The following is an 18235-nucleotide window of genomic DNA, read 5'->3' on the forward strand; positions in this document are numbered from 1 at the left end:
CCACCAGGGGCTCTGCAGAAGGATGGACAATCTCCTCCTGTGTGATTAACTGCCTTAGTATACATATCTGCGTGCATACATTCATCCATCCATACTCACATGCATACACACTCACATGTACATATATACATACTTTCAGACTCCCACACACACTTATTGCTACTCATACATATGCTCCTACTTACATAATATACATGTGTGTGTATGTACATATGTATGCTAACACACCCACATGCACATACATACACTCAAACAAAATTCTACATATGCTCATGCGTGCATGCACACACACACATACACACATCCTCCTACTCATATATATTCATATCCACACCTAATTACATATAGATCCATAAGTACACACACATGCTAACATGCACTCATATATGCATACTTTTAGATACATTCTCACATATGTATATGTACCACACACACACACCTGTCCTCACATACGCATGCACATCTACACATACATACATGCATATTCTTACACACATTTGCATAATTTGTTTGCTTGTTAGGTTGTCCAATTCCTGGTACAAACTGAAACCCCTGTTTGCAGAGTTCCCCCCGTCTCTGTCCCATTGCCCCCATTTTGCCAACTAACCCAGCTTGTACCTTAAGATTGAATTTAACTGCTACTTATTCCCAGGAGCTTTCTCTCTTGATTTTGGACTGGTAACTTCCCTTAAACAACAGCTTGCACAACAACTCTGCTCAAAGCAGTACACAAAAGAGATGTATTGCCATAACAATCCAACACAGATGACATGAAAAGACCAGTGTGTCAGAAAATCTGCTGGCGTAGTCCAGGCACACCTTCGACTGTCTACACACAAACACACAGGGTGTGCTAACACAGAGGGAGCAAGAGAAATTGGAAAACACTGGATGGATGGCAACAGATGGGATATTTATTTATTTTAAATGCTTTTTGCTGGGAGAGCCACATGAGATGTATATCTTCTCTCCAGAGAAGTCTCCAGGGAAACAGCTGTCATGCAGTTTCATTCCAGAACTCTTTAGTACAGTACACACAGTGTAATGGAGGACAGACAGCCTAAACAACAGACCACGGCGATCCTGAAATTGCAGTGCGTTTGAGCCTGTAACTTCTTCTTAACATGAAGTGAAATGCTACAATAAAGCAGTGCAGTGACCTTTGGGTATTAAATCAGGTTTCATGCTCCGGGACTGTGATCAAAATATTCTCATGCTATTTTTTCCCCCACTTCCAAATGGAACAAATGTGCTTTAGGAAAATGTACTGACTCCTTGAAAACCTAATGATCCGTTTATACCCACAGGCAAGTTACTACAAAATTTAATTTCTGTTAACCTAACTACCTGGGATTGCCAAGAGTAAAATGAATACACAGTCCCTACCTGCCTGTGCATTTCTGTTTTTCTCTCTACCTCTGACTTCACAGTGTGCCAAACCTATGAAACATTCAGCCCTCTGCAGTGACTCCAGGCATTGGTGACATTGACTTTTGTCTCCTTTAGGCCACAGGCAATCTCCTCCCACATGATTTACTGCCTCTAAAAACCTGCTGGCGAGTCAGCTATGAATTGGTTCCAACTCAACGGCACACACCAACAGGCCACAGATGGGGAGAGTTATGGCCCAAACTTTTTCTTAAGACCACCCAAAACTTTGTTTTTCCTCAACTAAAATAAAAATTAGCTCCTTTCTGAGGGTTATAGGAAACAAAAGAATAGATACTGAGGAATAACCTTTTAAAACCTTGTGTCTGTATATTTATCCATTCATTACGTTGGGAATGCTTGTTACTGTATTTTTTTTTTTTTTTGCTACTTAGAATCCTCTACCCCCAATATTTTTAGCAATATCATTTTAAGATACTTTCATAAATCACTTCTCACTCCAACCTCGTATATCAAAGCAGCCCTAGTGGCCCAGTGTTTAAGTACTCCACTGATGTTTGAAAGTTGAACAGTTGCCACCCATCCATTGACTCTGCTGAACAAAGATCTAGTAATTGGCCCATGTAAAGACTGTTGTTGTTGTTATGTACCATTGAGTTGCCTGCGACTCATAGCAACCCTATTTACAACATCCCTAAGCCCTGCTCTACAGTCTAAAAAATCCTATGGAGAAGTTCTACTCTGTCACGTGGGGTCACCGTGTTGAAATGAACTTGACAACATCCAACAGTAACTACAACTTCGTGTATGTTTGGTGGGACAATCAATCAAGGCATGCTACTCCCTTAGATGAAGGCCCATGTGCTATGCAAGACCAACTTTGAGTTAGTTACAAACTCAGTGCAGTTCTAGATCCTAATTTTCAGACCCTAGTTAAAGCTATTGATTAATTTCTGCTGGCTAGTTTTCTAGAGCTTTGGTGCCACAGCCCCTAGCAATTGTTGTAATCCACCCATGGCTCCTTGGATGAAGGACAGCATGTTCCTCCTGTGAGGAACCACAGCCTTGAAAGCCTGAGGGGGCTTGTTCACAAAGATTGCCAACTCCAGGACGCTGAGATTGCTTGCATCCTTCAGGACAAGCCTGACTGCTGTGCTTTCCCGGCAGGATTTCCCAGGCTTTCCTTCAACTCTGTGAGGTAATAATTTTTTATTACAGCCTAATATTTTATTTCTAATAATTTCCTTTTTCTGCTTAATAAGCCAGAATCAGTCTCTGGAACATGTGGAACATGTAGTCAGAGAATCCTACTTATGAAGGAATTTACAAACAGATGTGCTATTGAAGATAAGGATAAGAGAGATTACAAGAAAAGGGAAGACAAGATATTTGTGAGGATTAACAAGAGGCCACGGCCAAATCCAGTGGAAGAGTTCAATAAATGTGATTTCTAAATGCTAACTAAATAACTAAATAAGGTCTATGTGTATTTTTTGAAATTTGAGCCCTAAGATATCCATTGGTGGTAGGGAGGAACTATTAGTCACATTTTTAACAGAACAAAAAACTGAATTGAAGATAGATTATATAATTTAAATTATTCCAGACCATCATACCAGACCAAAGTGAAATCTGCTTTAAGTACTAACATACCTGACCTATTTCTGTCAGGTTGCTTTTGACTTGTAGAATTGCTGCAGGACTAAAGAGAACTGTCCCAGTGGTTTTCTGAGGCTATAAATCTTCACAGGAGCAGGCTGCTTGTCTTCATCCCATGGGACATCTGGTGGGTTAAAAATCCCCAACCTTCCAATTACCAGCCTAGCAATTAACTAACTAAGGCTGCAGGGCTCCTTGGCTAATTTCACCACAGATTGATTTCTTTCTTTCTTTCTTTTTTGTTTTTATTATTTTGTGTGTGTGTGCCATCAAATCGGATCTGACTGGTACAGGAGGAGATTGTCCCTCCTTCTCCAGCAGAGAATCTGGTGGATTTGAACCGCTCACCTCTGGGATTGCAGTGCAGCTTCTTGCCACTAGGCCACCAGAGCTCACCAGATTTCTTTTTCTTATGTAACTAAAAGTGTGAGGGATGAGCATTGCTAGTGTTGATTCAGAAGCACTATGGGGTAAGAGGCAATAGCATATACATGGCTCTGTAATTCTGTTGGCCATTTTCCTGTGCTTTTAGAAAGACTGTCACAACTTCATACATCCATTTAAAGGAGGTAAAGGATGGAGACATTATCTTGATATCTTCTTCTTATTAGGAAGGACGTACCTCTTCGGAATAAGCGTTTCATTATCCAACATGGAGGTATAACTTGCACTCCTGTGTTAGATATTGAGTCCACCTTTCTTAAAACAAACCAACCAACAAAGAAACAAACACCCAGCCAACTTCCATCACACACATGAACAAAACTGGCATTTTTATGTGAGGTAAAATAGAGGACTCTTTTAATGACCACATCTACCACAGCCACACAAAGGGTTGTGGGGTTATATGTTTTTGAACCAGGTCCCATGACTTCCATTCCAGTTCCTCTGCTATATAATCCACAGCCTAAAACTGTGGCACTGTAGCAGCATTAAGATTCAAAGATGAAAAGGTACATTCCTTGACCTCATGAATTTATATTCATTGAAGAGACAGTTGCAAGAAAGGAGTTCTAAGAACAAGCAAATAAAATACTTTTTGATGTCTCTCACATTGGAAATATATATTTTATATCAGGTACACGAGAAAAGTCTGACTTAAAGGAGTTAAGCTTCTGAGAGGAAGTAACATTTGAAGACTGAGTAGGCATTTACCAGATAGACTTGACTAACAGCAGGTTAAGGAGGGCAAAGAGAACCGTTTGTTTCAAGGCATGGAGGAGCAAACAAAGAAGACATTTCCGAGTTGCTGTTATTGTTGTTAGTTGCCACTGAGTCCACTATGATTCATAGAGACCCTACAGGCAACAGATCTGAACTTTGCCCGATGCTGCACCATCATCATCTCTGCTATGCTGGAACTACTTGTTACAATCATTGTGTCAGTTAATCTTGTTGAAGGTCATCCTCTCTTTCTCTGAGCCTCCATCTTTCACAGCATGATGTCTTCTTCTGAGGACTGGTGCTTCCTGACAACATGGCCAAAGGTTTGGGATGAAGCTTTACCACCTTTGCCTGTAAGGAGCCCCTTGGTTGCACTTTTTCCGAGACAGATTTGTTTGGGTTGGGTTTTGGTTGTTTTTGGTTTGTTTGTTTGTTTGGGTTCTTTTTTTTAGTCCATAAGATATTCAATATTCTTATCCAACATCACAATCCAAAGGCCTTGATTCTACTTCTATCATCCTTATTCACTATTCAACCTTTAGATGTATGCTTGTTTGTTTTTATGTGCCACTGGGTCGCTTGTGACTCATAGCAACCCTTTGTACAATAACCCTGAAACCTGCTCTAGCATATGCCAACACTATTGTCTCTGACACACCTATCCTATTAATCCAGTCACTGAATCAATCCATCTCATCGAGGGTCTTTCTCTCTTGCGCTGTCCCTCCACCCTTCCATGCATGATGTCCCTCTCCAAGGACTGGTCCCTCCTTGCAATATGCCCAAAGTATGTCAGACGAAGCCTCAGGATCCTTGCTTCCAAAGAACAACGTGATGTATAGGAAGCAGGTGAAAATGCCATATTTTGACCAGGTGCACCTTAGTCTTTAAACTGACATCCTTTATCTTTATCACTTTAAAGAGGTTTTAGACAGCAGATTTCCCCAATGCAACATGTCTTTAGGTATCACTTTATTAATTTGAAGCCAGGAAATTAAAAGGCGCATTGCCATGGGAAAGTCTGCTGTTAGGGACCTCTCCAAAGTACTGAAGAGCAATGGTGTCTCTCTGGAGACTAAGGTGCGTCTGATATAGGCCATGGTCTTTGCAATCACTTGTTATGCATCAGAGAGTTGGACAACGACCAAGGAGGATAGAAGGAGAATTGATGCCCTTGAGCTGTGGTGCTTGAGAAGAGTATTGAGGGTACCATGGACTGCTAGGAAAACAAACAGATTCATCCTGGAAAGGGTTAAACCAGTGGCTCCTTGAAGGCAAGGATTCTGAGGCTCCATCTAACATACTTTGGACATGTTGTAAGGAGAGATTGGTCCTTGGAGAGGGACATCATGCTTGGGAGGATGGAGGGACAGTGCAGGAGGGGCAGGCCCTCTATGAGGTGAATATATTCAGTGACTGGGGTAATCTGGATGGGAGTGTCAGAGACAGTGCGATTGGCACAGGACAGAGCAGAGTTTAGGGCTGTTGTACATAGGGTCACTATGAGTCGCAAGTGACTCGATGGCACATAACAACAACAACAGCAGTGGGATTTCCAAAAGTTGAGGCTAGATAGGTTCTGTAGTTGATGGGAAACTAAGAAGTCATTCTTTATCAGAAAGTGTAAAAAATTTGTAGAAGATATCTTAGAAAGGTTATTGTAAGGTATAATGCCCACTCTCAGATCCTGGCATCTCTTTGGTGTATTCTCCCTTTGAGTTTCTGCTCACCTTAATCTCTTAACTCACATCTCACTTTACAACGAATATACTATTTTCACTGGCTACAAATCAGCCCAGACACAGAGCTCAGTCTCATTTTTTTTATGTTTCCTTTAGGCCAATAGTTTTCTATTCACCCAAAGTGTTTCTGAATGCAGAAGACTTCACTGAAGTTTTGGAGTAATAGATGGGACACACATTTCGGTAACACACGCATAAATGTAGAATATTAAAAATTCATGTTCTTAGATGGCATTTGGTTAACTCACCCCTGAAATGTTTTCATTTGCAACATTTCACCATAACCCAGAATCTTGCTAAATCCCTGGTCGCCTTTCTCCTTCCATCTACCTGTGATTCTTTCATCTCTTCTGCTACTCCAGTTCCAATTCTCATTGATCTCTTACAAGTTGGCTTGAGTGACTTGTTTGACTGTCCTGACATACTCTGCCCTCAAGAAATTATCTTCTATGCATGTAAAGGAGTTTTGATAAACAAAAAGCTATTCCCTTTAAAAGAAACTCAGGGACCATCTGTCAAAATACTGTTTTATCTTAGTATAAGGCAGAGAAAAACAAGGAACAGCACATTTGGAAACTTCTGTATATGGATTATGAGATCCTCTGCTGTTTGAAGGGTCTGAATATTTTTATTTCAAAGGAGATCCACCATGGTACTCTTGGGAAGCTCATTTAAGTAGTGACTTAATGAGCTAAGACACTGCTTGCGACAGATGTGTTTACTGTTGCTTCACTAATAAGACACAAACAATAAATTCTGTATCTTTGCATATCTATATGACATACTTTTGAGATGTATGTTATCTGTGCATATAGATATATAGTTATAAGTATACACACACCAGGCACTTTGCCAAGTGCAGTGAGTACCTGATTTAATAAAAAAAATTAGGAGACACTTTATTTCTCCATTTTCTAGATAAGAAATTGAGATTTAGAGAGGCTAGGTGTCACATCCAAAGTTATACAGTTAGAATGTGACAGAGCCTGTCTCCAGGGGCTTTGCTCTCAATCAAGAGGCTCCTAAGGGCACATGTATATTAAAATTTTAACAGAGGTTATATGTGAATGGGAGGATAAAAGTTTATTCAAATGTACTTTTCTGGATTTCTTGTATTTTCTGTCATGGATACATATTACATCTGCTTAGGAAGCTTGCTCATTATGCTAATAAACGTCATAAGGAAACAATCACACTAGTTTCATAAACAATCACATGAGAGTTATAGAAGTAAGCCAACACCAAACTAGAATGACATAATAACAGTATCTAATATATTGCATAATGCTTAATTTATAAATCATGTTCACATGCATTATCACTTTTAATCCTAACAACAAATTTGAGGATTATAGAGAATAAATATGATAAAATAGAATTGTTGTTGTTAGGTGCCTTTCAGTTGAGTCTGACTCATAGCTACCCTATGAACAAAAGGTCTGAACCCTGTTCTAGCCTGTGCTATCCTCACACTTCCCAACACACAAGAGCCAGTCACTGCATCAACCCACCTGGTCGCGGGTCTTCTTGTCCTTCGCTGACCCTCCACCCTTTCTATCATCATGTCTTCCTCCAAGGAAGAGCCTCTCCTAGCAACATGCCCAAAGTATATGAGGCGAAGCCTCATCATTCTTAAAACCAAAGAACACTCTGACTGCACCCTCTCCAAGACTTAATAGTTTGTTCTTTTGACCATACATGGGTTGCTCAGTGCTCTTTCTCGCTCAATAGCATCAATTCTTCTTCTGTCATCCTTATTCATCATCCAGCTCGCAGATGCTTCAGAAGTAATTGAAAAGACTAGGGCCTGAATCAGATGCACCTTAGTACTCAAACTGACATCATTACGCCAATAACTTGGAGATGTCCCTAACTATAGATTTTCCCAGTGCAAAGCATCTCTTCATTTCCTAACTGCTGGTACCAAGAGTGTTAATTGTGGATCTAGCAACATGAAATTGTTGACAGTTTCGATGTTGTCTATCAGCCCTATAATAAGACTCTTTGTTTTCTTGACATTGAAATGCAATCCATATTGAAGGCTGCATTCCTTGATTTGCTGCAACAAGTGCTTCAAATTTTCCTCACTTTCAGCAAGCAATTTTGTGTCATATGCATAACACAAGTTATTGATGAGTCTCCCTCCACTTTTGATGTCACATTCCTCTTCATAGAGTCCAACTTCTTGAATAATTTGCTCAGCGTACAGATTAAATAGGTATGGAGAGAGAATACAACCTTTTCACAGTCCCTTCTTAATTTTAAACTATGCAGTGTTCTCCTGATATGTTTACACAAAAGTCTCCTGGTCCAGGTATAGGTTTCACATGAGTACAATTAAGTGCTCTGGGATTCCCATTCTTCTCAATGTCAGCCACAACTTGTCATGATCCACACAATCAAATGCCTTTGCATAGTCAATAAAGCACAAATAGACATTCTTCTAGTATTTTTTTACTTTCAGCCAGGATCCATCTGACATCAACAATGATGTTCCAAGTGCCACAGCCTCTTCTAAATGCTGTTTGAACTTTTGGCCATTTCGTATCTATGTACTGTTCCAGTCATTTTTGAATGATCTACAGCAGTATTTTTTTGCATATGATATTAATGATACTGCTTGGTAGTTTCCACACTAAGCTGGGTCACCTTTCTTTGGAATGGGAACAAATACAGATCTCTCCAATCCGTTGGCCAGACAGCTGTCCTCCAGATTTCCTGGCATAGAATGGTGAGCACATTCAAGGCTGCATCTGTTAATTAAAACAAGTTGATTGGTATCCCGCCGATTCCTGGGGCCTTAATTTTTTCCAATGCCTTCAATTTCACTTTCACTTTTTTCAGCTTTCACTTTCTCCTTCTTGACCACTGACTCCTGTTCATATGGTACTTCCTAAAAGTTTTCAGTGTCAATCAGTTTATTCTGGTATAGTGGTTTCGTGTATTCCTTCCATCTTCTTTTCATGTTTTCTGGATCATATAAGCATTATGTTGGGTGAAATAACAGTCCACATCCCACCTCCCTTTTCCCTTTTAAACAGTTATATGTATACATACACACACTCATATATATAGCTTGTTCCTATTTACTAATTGCAATAGCCATATTGTTTCACTTTTAAATAGATAGATGATAGATAGATAGATAGATAGATAGATAGATAGAGATTAGATATAGATTGTCTGCTTCTATTCGCTAACTGCAATAGCCATACTGTTTTTCTTTTGTTCCTTTCAGGTTGATCCTCCCTTGTCTTGTCCTGCTAATGTTCTTTGTCTGCTAATTCTATATCTATTCTCCTCTTCCCCCTTCACTCTTCAGTTAATCTCCTTATTTTCACAGTAGTAGTATTATGCAAGGATTCTGGGGCTTCATCTGACATACTTTGGACATGTTGTAAGGAGAGACAGGTCTTTGGAGAGGGACATCATGCTGGGTAGAGTAGAGGGACAGCGCAGGAGGGGAAGACCCTCTATGAGGTGGATTGATTCAGTAACTGGGGTAATCGGGATGGGTGTGTCAGAGGCAATGCGATTGGCACAGGATAGAGCACGGTTTAGGGCTGTTGTACACAGGGTCGCTATGAGTCGCGAACGACTCGACGGCACATAACAACAACAGTATTATGCAGCATTTGTCCTCTTGTGACTGAGTTATTTCACACAACCTAATGCTCTCTAGATTCCCCCATGATGTGTCATAATTTACAACTACTTCACTGTTCTTTAGTGCTCTGTAGTATTTCATTGTAGGACTATACCACATCCTTATGTTGGTTTTCATCATGAAGTTAATTTTATCAGAGATTAGTATTATCACTCTTGCCTTATTATGGATGACATTTACTTGGTATATTTTCTTCCACCCTTTAATGTTTAGTCTATCTTTCTCCTCATTTCTTAGAAGTGTCTTTGGAGGCAATATATGATAGGATTTGAGGGTTTTTTATCCATTCTGCTATTCTTTCTCTTAATCAGTGCATTTAAGTTATTCACATTGAATGTGATTATTTACAGGCCAGGTTTAATCATTCCCATTTTGCTATGCTCCTTTTCTGCTGTTGCTGGTTACTTTGGTTCAACCTCTTTTCTTTGTTTTCTCTGTAAGAAGAACTGCCATAAGCATTCTAGTAGAGTTGTTATTGTTTTCATGAATTCCATAAGTTTCTGCTTTCCTGAAAATGACCTAATTTCTCCTTCGTATTTGATGGACATCTTTGCTGGATACAGAAACCTCTCAGCTTGCAATTACTTTTTTTCAGCCTTCTATATGTGCTATCCTATTGTCTTATTTTTCATATAGTTTCTGCTGAGAAGTTAGAGCTTAGTCTAATTGGTTTTCCTTTGTAGGTGACTATTTTTTCTCATGCTGCTTTTGGTAGTCTATCCTTGTCTTTGATTATGAAGAATTTCCCTATGTTATGTCTTGATTTTTTGAGGAGGGGGCAGAGTCTGGTCTGTTTGAGCTTCTAGAATGTGTATGTCTTCATTTTTCATGATACTTGGAAAGTTTTCTTCTAGTACTTCTTCCATAATGTTCATCACTTTATATCCCTCCTGTCCTAGAATTCCCATCATGTGTATGTTGTTCCATTTGATGTCACCCCACATGATTCTAATAATTTCTTTATTTTTCTTTCCTCTTTTCTCTGATTGTTTTCCTTCCAGTAAGTTCTCATTGAGGTTTTTATCTTCTATCTCATTATTTCTCTGTTCTATCTCTTATATTCTGTTTTTATCTCCCTTCAAGATGTTGAAAATTTTTACAACATAGGCATTGATATTCTGGATTATATTTTCACGTTTTTCTGTTGTTTCTAACACTGTGTTAGTTCTACTCTCTCTATATTGTAACAATTTTTATTTTTTCTTCTTGTTGCTCTTTACTTATGATGTTATCCATTTCTTCCATCATTTGTAACTTTTCAGTACTAGTTTATGGAACTCCAAGTCACTATGTCTCTTTTGCCTTCCTGTTTCTGGGGTATTCATTGGTTCTGCAATCTGGTCTGCTTTTTTAAAAGAAAGCTTGTTTTGTTTTTTAATAATGTTTGAACCTGTCTGCTGCTTCCTACACATTATAAAAAGTTCTTCTTGATATGTGTGAGGCAGTTCCTGTTATGTCTGTGTAGGTGGTTGTCAGTTTCCAATCATTATGATGCTATCAATAGGGCTGTAGATTTTAACTGTTGCTTTCTCTTCGGCTTCCCAGTGGCCATCTTCCCAACTGGTCATTTTTGTGTGGCTCTGTTCCCTGTTGCCTGTGGCAAGCTTCTCATCTGATTGTTTGTCCAGCTGTGGTGGTCTCACTTCTCTGTCTTGCCTTATAGTTCAAGGGAAGGGTGTGGTTTCCCTCAGTTGTGGACAAAGTCCCAGGAGGGCTGCCAGGGACTCTTTGTTCTCCAACTCTTGGTGCTAGTGATGAAGTCCCTGTCTTCTCCTAAGGTTACATGGGAGGAGGTGCTTCCACCCCAAGAAAACAAAGCCTCTAGGGTACTTTTCTCCCCAAGTCTAGGTGCTAGTGGTGGCTTATCTGTTCTTTCCTGTAGTTGAATTTTTATAATATTTTAAATTAGGAGATTTGGTGGCCTTGCGGTCAAGGAGCTACTCTGCCAAGTCAAAGGTAGGTTGTTCAAACTCACCAGCTGTACTGGGAGAGAAAGATGGGCTATCACTCCCTCCTCATTTTCAGTCTCTGAAAACCCATTGGAGAATCAGTTTTTAGTTGTTTTGGACTTGATGGCAATGAGTTGAGATTTAATATTATTAGTGTATTACCATGCTTTTCTTCCATGATACCACTGAGTAGTTTGAAATAGCCAAACTTTAGTTTAGTAAATGAACACAGTGTTTATATTATCCAGACAACTTCTAAATAATTAGGATGATTAAAACTATAAGGCACCATTGAAAGAAACTATGGAATCTTTCCTCCACTAATCTGTCAGTTTGTCATATTATGATGGTTTGTATATTGCTATGATGCTGGAAGCTATGCCATTGATATTTCAAATACCATGAGAGTCACTCATGGTTAACAGGTTTCAGAGGGGCTTTCAGACTAAGAAAGAGTAGAAAACAAGGTTGGAAGTTCACTTCTGAAGTAACTGACTAGTGTAAAACCTTGTGAATAGCAGTGGGACATTATCTGGTAGAGTACCAGAAAATGAGTCCTTCAGGTTGGAGACTGGATAAGAGCTGTCTCCTCAGGCAGAGTCTGCCTTAATGATGTGAACAGAATGTTTTCAGCCGATGGAGGACTTTCATTTGATAATGTGGCAGGAGAAATAGCTGCAAACATCCATTAATAAAGGGAACAATTACAAATTATGAATCTAAGAATAGTAGAAGTCAGCAAAAAAGGAAATAAATAAAAATTATGTCCTAGGCATTATTAAGCAGAAATGGATTGGTTCTGGCCGCTTTTAATCAATCATATGGTTTTCTATGATAGGAAAGACAAATTGAAGGAGAGTGGCATGATATTCATTGTTGAAATAAAAATATTTAAAGATTTATCATGAAATACAGTGCTGTCAGTGAAAAGATAGTATCCAGATACACATAAAGAAGATTTGTTAATGTGATTACTTTTCAAATATAAGCCACACTTGGTAAGGCAAAGAGAAAGAAATTGAAGATTTCTACCAACTTCTACAAAAGAAGAACTTGCTTGCTTGCAGAAGAAGGAAAACATGCTGCAGGAGGTCAATGACTATAGTCTTTATATAAATCAAGCCTAAAGATCAAGAAGACAAAGATTCTCACCACTGGGCCAACTGACAGCACCATGATAGAGGAAGAGATTGAGATTGTTTACAATTTAAGTTTGCTTGGCTCCATAATCAACACTTGGCACCAGAAGTAAGGAAATAAAAGACAACCTGCATTTGGGAAGTCTGCTATCAGGGACCATTCCAAAGTGCTAAAGAGCAATGATGTCAGTCTAGAGACTGAGGTACACCTGCGACAGGCCATAGTCTTCACGATCACTTGTTATGCATCAAAGAGTTGGACAATGACCAAGGAGGATAGAAGGAGAACTGATGCCTTTGAGCTATAGTGGTGAAGAAGAGTATTGAACATACCATGGACCAGCAAGAGAATAAACAGGACTGTTTTGGAGAAGGTAAAACCAAGTTTCTGCTTGGAAGCAAGGATTTTGAAGCTTTACCTGAAATACTTTGAGCACATGGCCTGGAGGAATAAGTCCTTGGAGAAGGATATCTTGCTTGGAAGTGTGGAGGAACAGTAAAGGAGAAGACCCTGAATGAGATGGATTGACATTGTGACTAGGGTAGTGGGAATAAGTGTATCAGAGTCAGTGATACTGGCTCAGGATAGGGCAGGGTACAGAGTTATTGCACATAGTGTCACTATTAGGTACAGGCAATAAGATGGCACATAATAAAAACACAAACTTCAGCAGTCTGAAATTGATCAAACATACAATCAGGAAGAGTCAATAACTACTGGTAATTAGAATACAAAAGTTGGAAATGCAAAAGGATTTGTAGTTGGACAAAAAGGCCATTGTTAGAGAAATAACAACTGAAATAATTTGTTAGAATTTTGTACTGTGAACAACATAGTAATTTTGCAAATATATCTTCTAAAAAATATGCACACACATATGTGTACCTCACCAGATGTAGTACACAGGAGCCAAATCAACTATATCTGTGGAAAGAGACCAAGAAGAGGCTCAGAATCACCAGTCAGAACAAGGCCAGGGGCTGACAGTGGAACATATAATCAATTTTTCACATGCTAGTGTGAGCTGAAGCTGAAGAAAATAAAAACACTCTCACAAGAGCCAAAATACTACCTTAACTATAGCTAGCCTGCATACACAGACCATCTCAAGGACAGATTTGATAGTTGAACACTAAAGAATGAAGCAAACCAGATTAAGTTGTGGGATGACATTAAGAATATTATACATAGAAAAAAAGCATGTTGTTGTTGTTAGATGCCATCAAGTCGAGTACAACTCATGGCAATTCTATGAACAAAAGATCTGAATCCTATTCTATCCTGCACTATTCTCACACTTTCTGACACACAGCAGGCCATTGCAGCAGTAACTATGTCTATACACCATGTCAATACACCTGGTTGAGGGTCTACCTCTACTATGCCAACCCTCCACCCATCCCAGCACCATCTTCCTCTCCAAGAAATAGCCTCCTAGCAACATGTCCAAAGTATTTGAGGTGAAACCTAATCATTCTTGCCTTCAAAGAGCATTTGGGCTGAATCTTCTCCAAGACATATCAGTTTGTTCTTCTGGCCATCCATGGGATGTTCAGTGCTCTTCTCCCACACCACAGCTCAAAGACGTTAATTCTTTTCCTATAATCCTTATTCATTGTCCAGCTCTCAGATGCCTAGCAAGTAATTGGGAAAACCATCACCTGAATCAGATGCACCTTAGCCCTCAAACCGACATCATTACTCCGCAATAATTTATTGTGTTCTCTAAATGCAGATTTTTGCAGTGCAATGTATCTCCTTATTTCCTGACTGCTAGTACCAAGCGTGTTACTTGTGAATCCAAGCAAGATGAAACTCTGACAGTTTCAATCTCTTTTCTGTGTATCGCAATGCTGTCTATCAGTCCTGTGGTAAGAATATTTGTTTTCTTTATATTGAAATATAATCCATCCTGAAGGCTGCGTTCCTTGATCTCCTACAAGTGTTTCAAATTCTCTTCACTTTCAGCAAGCAAAGTTGTGTCATCTGCATAACGTAAGTTATTAAAAAGACAGGAAAGAGATCCTTTCTATGAAGATAGCACCAAAAGCAAAGAAAGAAGCCACTGCCCCTCACAAAACTGAAGCCAAGGCGAAGACACTAGAGGCTTAGATGGCAGTTCTGACGGACATCCACAGCTGGGGGAACAAAAAAGGAAGATCCCCATGTCACCCACCTCCCAGTAGCCTAAGATGCTGAGACTCTGAAGGCAGCCCAAATACCTCGGAAAGAGTGTCCCCAGGAGAAACAAGCTCGACAACTAGACCATCAAGTTTCCCCTGACTGCTGAGACAGCCATGAAGAAGACAACATACTTGCGTTCCTTGTGGATGTCAAGACCAACAAGCACTAAATCAAACACACTGTAAAGAAGCTCTATGCCATTGATATGGCCAAGGTCAACACCTTAATTAAGGCCTGATAGAGAGAAGGCCTATGCTCGACTTGTTCCTAACTATGGTGTTTTGGATGTTGGATGTTGCCAACAAAATTGGGATCATCTGAACTGAGTCCAGCTGGTTAATTCGAAATACAATTTTTTTCCTCTCACCATAAACAAAACAAAAACAAAGTACTACACACAGAAAAGAGAAAAATTACAAAAATGAATGTCAGAATGAATTCTGAAACTTGCACTCAAATTTGTGAAACTGTTAAACAGGCTCTTGTAACTATTGTGTCAATGTTTCTCAAGTAAGACCTTCTCTGGGCCTTCTGCTTTTTCAGGCATGTTGTCCTTTTCCAGGACATCATGCCTCCTGACAACATACCCAAAGTATGTGAGGCACAATCTCTCCATGCTTACCTCTAAGGAACACTCCAGTTGTGCTTCTTCAGATTAATTTCAGATTGCTCTTCTGGGCTCTCCACTGTCGTTACATATTCAGTGTTCTTTGCCACACCACAATTCAAAGGTATTCGTTGTAGTTTCGTCTTCCTTATTTATTGCCCAACTTTCTTTTTTAAAAATTTATTATCAATTTAAATGAAAATTTACAGAGACCTTGGATTTCCATTCATTCATTGTTGCTCTTTTCTCCCCTCCCAACGCCCCCCCCCACCCCAGTACACTACCCTCTTGAAAAAGTAAAAGAAAAATTCTTTCATTGTTTTACAATCCCTCCCCCCAGGTCCACTCCACTATGCAGCCTTCACTCTGGACTCCTGTCATGACAAAACTGAATAATTACATATCCCTTTTAAACAGTTTTCTCCCTCATCTGTTTCAATGCAGTATATATTATTTATCCCATCTTTCTCAGTCTCCTCCTAACCCTAAGGTCAGTCCTGTTTTACAATAGTGGCACCACGCAGTATTTGCCCTCTTATGACCGAGATACTTCACTCAGCATAATGCCCTCCAGGGTCACCCATTTTGAATAATATTGCATGAGTTCCTTGTTTTTCAATGCAGAATAGTATTCCATTGTATGAATATACAACAGCTTCTCTATCCATTTGTTTGTTGATGGGCACTTAGGTTGTTTCCAACTCCTTGCTATTATGAGCAAAGCCTCAATAAATATGGGTGTGCATATATCTGCTTGGATTTCAGTTATGGTCTCTTTGGGGTATATTCCCAGTAGTGGAATTGCTGGGTCAAATGGTATCTCTATTTGCAACTTCTTGAGAAAGCGCCATATGGCCTTCCACAGTGATTGCACCATTTTACACTCCCACCAACAGTGAATAAGGGTTCCAGTTTCTCCACAACCTCAATAGCATTTGTTGCTTGCTGTTCTGTTAAATTTTGCTATTATGACTGGGATGAGATGATATCTCATAGTTGTTTTAATTTACATCTCTCTTAGAGCTAGGGATTTTGAACATTTTTTCATGTGCTTGTTAGCCATCTGAATGTCTTCTTTGGTCAAGTGTGTGTTCATATCCTGTGCCCATTTTTCTATTGGATTCTTTACCTTTATCGTTGTGGTGCTCAAGTATTTTATAAATTCTCGATATAAGTACCTTATCTGATATGCCAACTTTCATATGTGTACAAAACAACTGAAAATCTTATGACTTGGGTCAGGTACACCTTAGTCTTTAAATGGACACCTTGCTCTTTGAATTTTCAAGACATCTTTGGTAGCAGATTTGTCCTTTGCTCTATGTGATTTGATTTCTCGACTGTTACTTCCATAAATGTTTGCTCTAGATCCAAATAAAATTAATTGTTTGACAACTTCAATTATGTCTCCATTTATTATGATACACTAACAAGCAACTACTAAGCAATAGCATGATAAATGGGAAAGTGTTTTGAGTTATCAAGGCTTGCCTTTTTCTTGGATTAACAATCAGTACCCATGGAAGCAGCAGTCAAAATATAAAACAACATATTGCATTGGGCAAATTTGCCTCCAACAACCTTTTTAAAGTACTGTAGGGTAAGAATATCAGTTTAAAGGCAAAGGTGTACGTGACCCAAGCTGTGGTATTTTCAGTGCTGTAAAAGGTGAAAAGGTCAGAGAAAGAGAAGAAGATCCTCAACAAGTTGGATGCGCACAGGGACTGTAACAATAGGCTGGAGCACATCAGAGATTGTGAGGATGGTGTAGGACAGGGGAAGGTTTACATCTGTGTTCACAGGGGCTCCATGATTTGTAGTCAACTCATTGACACATAACAACAACAACAACAACTATATATGTATGTGAAAGTTGGATAATAAATAAGGAATACTGAAGAATTGATGTCTTTGAATTGTGATGTAGATAAGAATATTAAATAGACCACAGATTACTGAAAGAACAAAGAAATCTGTTTTGGAAGGCATTTAGATAGGATGCTTCTAAGAGGCAAGAATGAGGAGCATTCATCTCACATGGGTTGGGCTTGTTATCAGAAAGGCCAGTTTCTGGAGCAGGACATCAGACTCACAAAAGTAGAGGATCATGGAGAAGAGAAAGACACAGACATAGATTGACAATGTGACTTTGGCAGTAAACTGTGGCACAGCAGAGATTCTGAGGATGGCACAAGATCAGCAGTGCTACACGCTGTTGTACATGGGTTCACTAGAAGTAGGCATTGACTTAATGGCACCTAATGACATTGAAAGGCAAATTGCATTTGGAAAATCTGATGTTAGGGACCTCTCTAGAGTGCTAAAGAGCAACAATGTCAGTTTAGAGGCTAAGGTGCACCTGATTTAGGGCATGGCCTTCACAATCACTTGGTATGCATCAGAGACCTGGACAATGACTAAGGATTATAGAAGAAACATTGATGCCTTTGAATTGTGGTGCTGGAGAAGAGTTCAGAACATTCAATGAACTGCCAAGATAACAAACAAGTCTGTCCTAGTGATGGTGAAACTGAGTTTCTCCTTGGAGGAAAAAGCATTGAAGCTCTGTCTCACAAATTTTGGGCATATTACCAGGAGGAACTTGTCCCTGGAGAGAAGCACATCATACTTGGAAGGATGGAAGGATGGAAGGACAGCACAAGAGAGGAAGACCCTGGTTGAGATAGATTGACACAGTAACTGGGATAATTGGGTTAAGTGTGTTGGAGATACT

Source organism: Elephantulus edwardii, unplaced genomic scaffold (genome assembly GCF_000299155.1).
Source record: "Elephantulus edwardii isolate Elephantulus edwardi_28Jun2011 unplaced genomic scaffold, EleEdw1.0 scaffold00075, whole genome shotgun sequence".
In the NCBI taxonomy this organism is placed as follows: Eukaryota; Metazoa; Chordata; class Mammalia; order Macroscelidea; family Macroscelididae; genus Elephantulus; species Elephantulus edwardii.